At 37.0% G+C, this 9,089-nt stretch overlaps 1 long non-coding RNA gene across 1 annotated transcript in view; it reads right to left on the minus strand.

The window, feature by feature from the left end:
* Nucleotides 1–8,441, minus strand: part of LOC133092445 (uncharacterized) — a 29,045-nt gene extending 20,604 nt beyond the window's left edge. Inside the window, exons 1-2 of the long non-coding RNA XR_009701054.1 lie at nucleotides 8,370–8,441; nucleotides 1,636–1,751 (exon numbers count right to left, since the gene is read on the minus strand). This is a non-coding gene — a long non-coding RNA (uncharacterized LOC133092445). The remainder of the gene's footprint in view (nucleotides 1–1,635; nucleotides 1,752–8,369) is intronic.
* Between the last annotated feature and the right edge of the window lie 648 nt (nucleotides 8,442–9,089).

The following is a 9,089-nucleotide window of genomic DNA, read 5'->3' on the forward strand; positions in this document are numbered from 1 at the left end:
AATCTCAGTTACTGAACCTAAAATTGACTTGCCTATGTTCTGAATTAAACATTTCAGTCAAGTCGTACAAGGCCTGTTAAAGCAATACATGACCAGATCTGTCATTTTATTATGTCAAATACAGCAAAGATCTATAGGTCAGTCTTCGGACTGTTTGACTTCTATTTTCTGGACAAATGAAACCTCTTAACTGAATCCTACACTTAATTATCCCCAAATCCCAAGCTATATCTTTTGATCCCTATTTCAACTTAAAATTAAATTCATTTTCTGGTGTTCTGTGTGAGTTTGCTTCAGGCTTGACTTAGAGATTTACGAATAGCATTTACTATTTGCTTGCTGACCACGTCAGTGCTCTGATCTCTGTGGGTGATTTCCACAGGCTGGAGGTGTGTTGGGAAGTAGGAGAGGGAGGTGGATTGGAGGATGATTTCATGCAGCAAAACTCAGCACCCTCACACTTGAAGCCAAAACAAATATTTTGAGTAAGAAGTAACCTCCTGGATTCAAGTAGCGCATCTGATGTGAGGATACAAGGATGTCTGAAACGTATGCCGTTTCTAATCTTCCTGCAGCAGTCTATTTCTGGACTAAGTGCCCCTACATTGCAGAGACAAAACTTGATGGTGGTGATATAAATGGTGAGTCCACCCTCATGTATGTATGTATTTACTTTGGAAAACACTCCAACTGATTTTTTGCTGAAAGTGAATTGTTTTCTCGGTTGAAGTTCATGTCCAGAAACAGAGGATGATGGCAGCAAGCCCTAATCAAAGCCCTCCAAGGGGAAAGGGTGGAGGAGAGATAAATCAGGAGGTTGGGATTAACATACACACTACTATGTATCAAATACATAACCAACAAGGACCTACTGTAGAGCACGGGGAACTCTGCTCAATATTTTGTAATAACCTATAAGGGAAAAGAATCTGAAAAAAGAATATATAGATATAGAGATAGATATATGCATAACTGAATCACTTTGCTGCACACCTGAAACTAACATGATACTGTAAATCAACTATACTTCAATTTCAAAAAAAAGTAAAAGAAAAAATTTTAAAAAGCACTTCAGTATTTTTTGTATGAGAAGAATGGGGGGAAGCAGGTGGCACTGGAAGGAAATAGGTCTGCATCACAGTGTAGAAAGCTGACCAACAGGCTGTAACACCCAGTGGGAATTAGTTACCCTACATCCCCAAAGTTTAATGGTCTCTGAAATTTCCAACATTGCTGATAACGCTCCCTTGGCGCCTGGAACTGACACTGCCCTGCTGGTTCCTACCATCTTCGTTACCTTCCTCTGCTGGGGGCTAATCAGAATCCCTGGATATAGAGTTTGGAAAGCTGTATTCTCCTATGCTACCCAAGCGCGATTTTTATCCAGGAGAAAGAATCTGTGCCTTGAAAGTTCTTGCGCCGGATGTTTGCTCTCTCTGCACGGTGAGGACAGCTGCGTGCAAGGTGGTTTTTTCCAACTACCACTTAAGTATGTATGAACCACAAATCTCTCTGTCCAGACCAGAATATTCTCCAGGTCCACTGTATCAACATTCTACTAGATACCTGCACTTACACGTCCCATTGGAATCATAATCCCCTAACACAGGGGTCCCCAACCCCCGGGCCACAGACCTGTACCTGTTGGGAACCAGGCTGCGCAGCAGTAGGTAAGCAGCGGGCGGGCGGGCGAGCAAAGCTTCATCTGTATTCGCAGCAGCTCCTCGTCGCTCTCATTACCGCTCCGCCTCCTGTCAGCATTATGGTGAGTGGTATAATTATTTCATTATATATTACAACGTAATAGTAATAGAAATAAAGTGCACAATAAATGTAATGCGCTTGAATCATCCCGAAACCATTCCGGCCCCTCGCCCGTGGAAAAATTGTCTTCCACGAAACCGATCCCTGGTGCCAAAAATGTTGGGGACCACTGCCCTAACACACACACACACACACACACACACGGACACACTCAAATTTGTGTTCGTAATTCACAGTTCTTGTCTCAGACACTAGCAGTGATACCTGCCCATGTCACCCATTCCCTACCCTAGGAGTAATTTTAGACATTTCTTTACTATGCTCAATTAAGCACGGAGTTCAGGTAATTCTATCTTTTAAAAATCTGTATTTAGTTCAGGATCTCATGGATGCTGATTTGGATTACTGAAGGATCCTTCTAACTGGTCCCCCCCAATCTTGAGCAAGAGACATCATGGTACTGTAGGAAAAGTTGTCCCTTCCTCTTTGACTGGCCTGGGTAAGCGATTTAATTTTTCTCCTCCTAGAGTAAAAATTATTAAAGTAGGTAAGCAGGTAAAGCACCTAGTACTGTACCTAGAAAGAATAAATAATTGCTTTTTTGTAAATCAACTATACTCCAATAAAAAATTTTAATTAATTAATTAACTAATTAAAAAAATAAACACTTGCTTTTTTGACTTCAGAGTGGGGAAGCCTTCAGGCTGTTTTCAAAATGATTCTTCTACAATGCAAATCTCACTTTACGCAATTCACAGTCATGTCATTTGCTTCTAAACCTCTAGTGATTGTTCAAATGAAGCTAAAAATCCTTAGCATGGCGTTCAAGGCCCTTCGGGCTCCACTCCTCCTGCCATTTTTTTCTCATGGCCTGTCTTTACGCCAGTTCTTTTGCAAATGCCATCACTTGTTTAAGAGTTAGTTGGCTCAAATTCCATTTACTTGTGCATGGTAAGGCTACCTTTGTTGTCTGCTGCCCCCTGCCGGCCACCAAGGGGAAGAGGCAGCGCTGGCCCCTACCCGAAAGGACACACCTTTATAATTAATTCCAAGCAATGATCCGCCTCGTATAAAAATGTATTGGAACACACAGGGCTGATTTTACACATACTTCTCAAAATTTTTCAAAGTGACATGAGCCGAATAGCAGAATGAATTCACAGCCAAGTTTTCTAAGCCATTTAGCACTCTAATAATGACGAAATATGTCACCAGGGCCTCAGCCTTCATCAGAGTTCTGTCTGTTCCTCTCACTCAGAGCAGGACCGAGAAATAAAACCCTGCTTTTCTTTACGTGCACCCCCTAGCGCCTGGCCACTTAAAGGCGAGCCCCAGGACAGAAGAGAACGTTCATCTTGAAAGGTTCTATCTTTGGGGTTTGTTTCCAGAGGAGCTCCTGGAAGCTTTTTGCTGCTAGAGAGACTTCCGTTAAAAAAGGAGCCCAGACCTCTTCTTCCCAAGGTTTTCAGGGTATCCTGCAGGGAGAGTTGCACCACCCTTATACAATGTGTTACACAGAACCTTCTTTATCATACTAAGGTCGAAAAAGATAGGCTGGTATAAAAACTAAGCAGAACCAATTTTTTTCTGATAACATTTTAGTTTGGCTTTTTAAAATAGCCCTACTCATTCATTTGAATTTATGATGGGACCAGATGAGAGACCCCATATGAGCAGCATGTAATTATTGTATTAAAAAGAATTTTAGATTTGCCTTAAAAGGGATTCTGATCACATAAAAGTATTTTCTAATTCTACCCATGATCCATAAAGTCTATTGATAATAAATGTATTCAATAATCCATCTTTCCCAGTCAGGTAATCTAGATGTTTTCCTCCTATGACATCAGTCTACCAAATACTTAGTTTCATTGCTCATGTAGCAAAGTAATATTTCTAAACATTAATCTGTGCAATTTACATTTCTCATCCTCCCAAATTTACTCCCCACCCTCCCATTAGCCTATTTTCTGCTTATTTCCTCAAATGAAGGATGTGAGGAGCAGAGGTCAGAGAAAGGGGGAGTACTCATTTTTTCCTAATTTTTGTTTTTGAAATAACAAACTCCTTAGAGGAATGTGAAAGCAAAGACAAAACATTTGGGGGCCATATATTTTTTAAAAGACTCTACAGGTGAGCTGGAAGCAGGAATGGGGAGGTACAGGAAGAGAAAGAGATAGAGAGGAGGAATTCATAACAGCACAGATGAATATGGTTTCCAGATAAAGACTTCATGAAACCTGCCTCACCAGGAAGACAGGATCACTGGAAATTAGGGTCTGAGACCCAAGGGCAAAGAAGGCCAGAGCATCTTCCCTGGGAAGAGTCCTCATAAGCAGGTGTGACTGGAAAATATATTCAGCTAGACTGGGCCTATGTCACTAACAAAACATTGAGGATAGTGGAATGATTCTGTGTCTCCAAGAAGAAGAAGCAAAGAAGCCAAGACTTAATGGGACTGGGCAGATGAGCCCCGGGGACACCTCAGCGTGAGCTTCAGAATCAAAGATCAAGGTTCACATGGGACAACTGACATCTCACTAGATCTCTGCACAGGCAAGCACCCTCCCAATTTCATGGAATTTTGTTAAGCCACTATCATTTTATTTCAAGAATTTAGATATCTATCCTGAGTGGAAGATTCTGGAATTGGCTAAGATTAAGTTTTTCCCACTGCAGTGAAATAGGTGTGTGAAATAAACATTAGGTTAAATTAAAAAAAATAAATAAAAAGTAAATCGATTTTTTATAAATGTGAATTTGCAACACTTACAGTTCATTATAAATTCTCCATTCATTTGAATCCATTCAACATTCTCATTCTTTGTTAGAACTCATCACCATGTACAGAATTTGTCATCATAGCAGAAATATTCACTTTGTGTAGGACATTGAGGATATGTTGAATTAGATTACCAGAGTCGCAAGTTTTATGCAATGAAATGTGTTTCTAATTTTTTAGGAGATTTAGGGAAAGAGAATATTGAGGGAATAACATTCTCGTAGAAGTCCATCCATCTATAACAATGCATTTCTTACTGAGTGTCAGAAAGAACATATGGCCAGCTCAAATTTCTTCAGATGACTGAAGTGATGAATATTTGAAACAAACGTATAAGAGCATTGCCACAGCTTCTGGGCCTGTAAGACAGAACTCATGGTGTCCAACTAATTGATCCAGTTTTCACATGCATATCTTCTTTGAGTTTTTAAAAATGCTGGAAGTATTTCAAAATTTGAACCACTTATTAAGCGTTCAAAAAAAATACTAATGTTCCACTTCAGAACTGATAATTAGAATGATATTCCACCTTAGATTGCACTGCTGTTCTCCACCTCAATATTCTTAGATATTTCCAGACGTTCAATATGTTAAGAATGAACAAAAAGCTTAGGTAGGCTGGCACAGTTTGCAAGTAAGACTCTCAAGGGCTGCTTCCTCTTTTTAGCTTCAGACTCTTTTCTTCCACAAGGGGAAAAAAGATCTATTTGACACATTGCTCAAGGATTCTTTTATTCTGTCACTTTTCAAGCAGAGAGTAAAAAATACCTTTCCTCTTCCCCTACTAATATATTTTGTTATTTTTCCATCAGCCCAGGGGTCTGAAAATCTGCTGAAAGCTGCTTTAGTGCACCCACATAGGAAACTACATTTTCGTCCTGAAAGGGAAAAAAAGGTCATTTCACAGTGAAACATATGCTTTATATACAGGCATATACTATATATATATATTTTTTAAAGATATGTATATATTCTATATAGTGTGTGTACAAATATAAATGTAATATATATACACAATACATGTTTGATATGAAACTTCTAAGAACAGATATTTTAACATGTAAAGTAAGTAGAATAATGCAAGAGAAGTTGGAAAGTGAGAACACAAAAGGAAGGACTATATCCCAGATTACATGTTTTGATAGACATCGGTACAATATCAAATAGCATGCAAAACCCAAATTTTAAAACGAGAGCTTTCTATTTCACTGAATGATATATCCAAAACATGAAAATATTTAAGGCTTAGAGTTAGAAACAATTTAGTTAACATCACAGCAAAAAGACTTGAAAATTACACTAGCAGAGAGAAAGTGTGATGCTTTGGCGGAATATTGACAAAAACACATTAATAGCCTCATAACATATGGGTTTATTTCTGGTACAAAGCAATCAGCAAAGAGTTTGTATTGTAAACTCTTTGTAGCAGATTGGAAAGCAGGAGCAATAAAAATTCAGAGGTTTGCAATAAAGAAGAAAATATTTCAAAACTCATTGCTAAAAGCACATTGTGGATTTTAAAAGAATATAAAAGATCAACACATCCTGACAGCAGAGCTTTAAAAGCCCATGTCTTAGAGGAGCCCTAGATTCCTGGGGCTATTCTAAAGGCCTTCCTTTTATTGTTGTTTTTTCACCAATATAATCAAAATCTTGTGCCAAGATTCAAATTTTGTTTAGTCCAACTCCTTTTAGCTGATACCAATAAATGTTCTAATAATAAATGAAATGTGAGGAAGTACCTAATTAATATATTTGGTAAAAATATCTACATTTTATAAAAGTAAAAAAAAAAATAATTTCCAGTGGTTCCAATGGATCAGCTTTCTTAACCTTTTTGTTCCTCTCCAGTATACAAACATAGCCTCTTGGTAACATACAATCCTGAAAATGTTATCTATAACTCATACATCCTAGTGATGTTAGGGGAAAAGCCTTTAGTCCACTCTATTTTTTAAGTAAATTATTCAGAAGGTTCACTACGTTCTAACTATTATCCTTACAAATTGTGCTTCAATTGTATGACGAATTTAAGACTGAGCCCAATGAAAACATAACAGTGAGTCATGAAGTAACCCTAGTACTATTATACTCCATGAAGATAAAAAATGTCACGGGTCCTCCTTCCTCAAAAGCTATACAAATTGAATACTAAAAAATTAACAAATCAAAATCTACCACTTTTACTAGACAAGTGACTGTCTACCCATAATTTATGAAGGGCCTTTGGTTTAGACCTATTATAAGAAAATATAACCCCTTCAAAACTTCCCAAATTAAATAGCACAAATATTTTGAAAGATATTTAAACATTAAAATCTTCTCAATAACCACAGAAAATAAAAACTCAGAACAAAAACACGTAGAACTAAATAATCTGACTATATCATTGATGAAAATGCATTTAAATAAGAAATTCAAAATGTACTTCCTTAATCTCCCTTAGCAAATTAATTGAAGTAATTTGTTGTTAAATAGAGAAATATTACCATTTATAGTAACCTCTCACCATTTATAGTAACCTCTTCTCTAAATAGTAGAAATAATACTCATATATTTAGAAACAATGAATAGAGAATTAAATCAATGTTTCAACATAAAGACACACTTTAAATCTTAATTTTTCAGAGTTATTTTCCTAATTTTAATCCATATGTAATTATTTACAAATACCTAATGGCATATTAAAACAATTAGCAAAAGTTTTTTTACAGCTTAATATTTGAGATTTTTTTTCATAGCAGCTTACTGTTTGTGTCACCTTGGTTATTTATATGAAATATCGCTTCTTTTTCATTAGATGTGCTTGCAAGAAATTGTTCCTAAGATTTCAGTTGACTTGTAACTCTAAAGCACTAATTTTTCTCAGCTTGACAAGTAAACATAAAAGTCTTTTCTTACCGCCCATTGAATTTTTTGATAGGAAATAAAACATAAAAACGATTACATGTTGCTCCAGGCAATTTGGAAGCAGTTCAGTGGTTCATTACAGACCTGAAAATCCCCAGAACTCAAGATGAGTACTGTATATCTAGATTACAAAGTTAAATACAAATTTTAAGGAGAGTCAGTCTATGGAGGTATGACATCAAGCTCTTGATATTGATCTATGCCTTAGATCATAACAGCTACAAACTAATTGCTGTAGTACTTCATTGTCACTCATAGATGTTCTAAGAAAACGTTCTGAAGTGGAAATTCTAAAATTTAATCTACCATAATATATATATATATATTTTTAATATTTATTTTATATTGGAGTAGATTTACAATGTTGTGTTAGTTTCAGGTGTACAGCAAAGTGATTCAGTTATACATATACGTATATCTATTCTTTTTCATATTCTTTTCCCATATAGGTTATTACAGAGTATTGAGTAGAGTTCCCTGTGCTATACAGTAGGTCCTTGTTGATTAGCTATTTTATATATAGTAGCGTGTAATATTAATCCCAACCTCCTAATCCCATAATATATTAACAAAAACATCTCAAGACAAGACCTACTCTCAACTTATATTTCACTTGATAAGTAAGGAACTTACACTGATCACATAAATGCAAATCTACCTGTATGGATAAGCAATAATATTGTGTGACAAGAGCTACAATAGCTACAATTCACTCACTTTCCCAAACAAAATAAGAATTTTCTCAGATTTAGAGCTGTCCCTGAGCCCCTACCTTTCATCCCTCCATACAAACAAACATCCCTCCATACAAACTCATTCCTGAGTCCTATTGATTCCACCACCCTAATGACTCTCCAATCCATTCATTTTGCTCTATTTCTGCTCCTATTGCTTTATTTTAGTCCTACATTACCTCTTACTTGCAGTATTGCAGTTGTCTGGTTTCCATGTCTCCAACTTCTGCACTTCCTGACACAGCTCATAATTTTAGTCAGGGTGAGCTTTCTCTGACCTCAGTTCTCTCCTTCAGTTTCTCTCTACTCCCTATGGTATCCACATGCCTAGAACAAAATACAGTAACATACAAAGCATCCATGATCTGGCTGGTCTTTTCACCTTTATTCTCCCCAAAACCATCTCATCTTGTATTCGATATTCTAGAAACTACTTCTATTTTCTTGACCATTCCAGACCACATCATGCTTCCAAGTTTATGTTGCATCGTTTGCCTACAGAATTCTTCCCTCTCTTTTCCATTTCACCCACCACTATCTCTCTGAGAAATAAATCCATTCACAACTGCTCAAGAAATCCAGAGCAGAAGTGATCATCCTTTCCCAGTAATGCCCACTGTGCCCTGTACGTATGCCTGCCATAGCCTCAGTAACTCTGAACTGCAGACTTGCATGTTTTGTCTCCCTATAAGTTCCTTGAGGATGGAGACTGGGTCGTATTCATCTTTGCATCCAAGGACCTGGTACAGTGCCTGGACCACCACACTGAGTCAGTGTTTATTGAATGAGCCACTGAATCGATAACACAAAAGTTTATTCTGTCTTTCTGAAGAGACATCTATGCCTAAATTACATATAGAAATATCTCTCAGAACTACAGACTAGCTTAATAAAGAATG

The sequence above is a fragment of the Eubalaena glacialis genome, chromosome 5, assembly GCF_028564815.1.
Source record: "Eubalaena glacialis isolate mEubGla1 chromosome 5, mEubGla1.1.hap2.+ XY, whole genome shotgun sequence".
Classification (NCBI taxonomy): Eukaryota; Metazoa; Chordata; class Mammalia; order Artiodactyla; family Balaenidae; genus Eubalaena; species Eubalaena glacialis.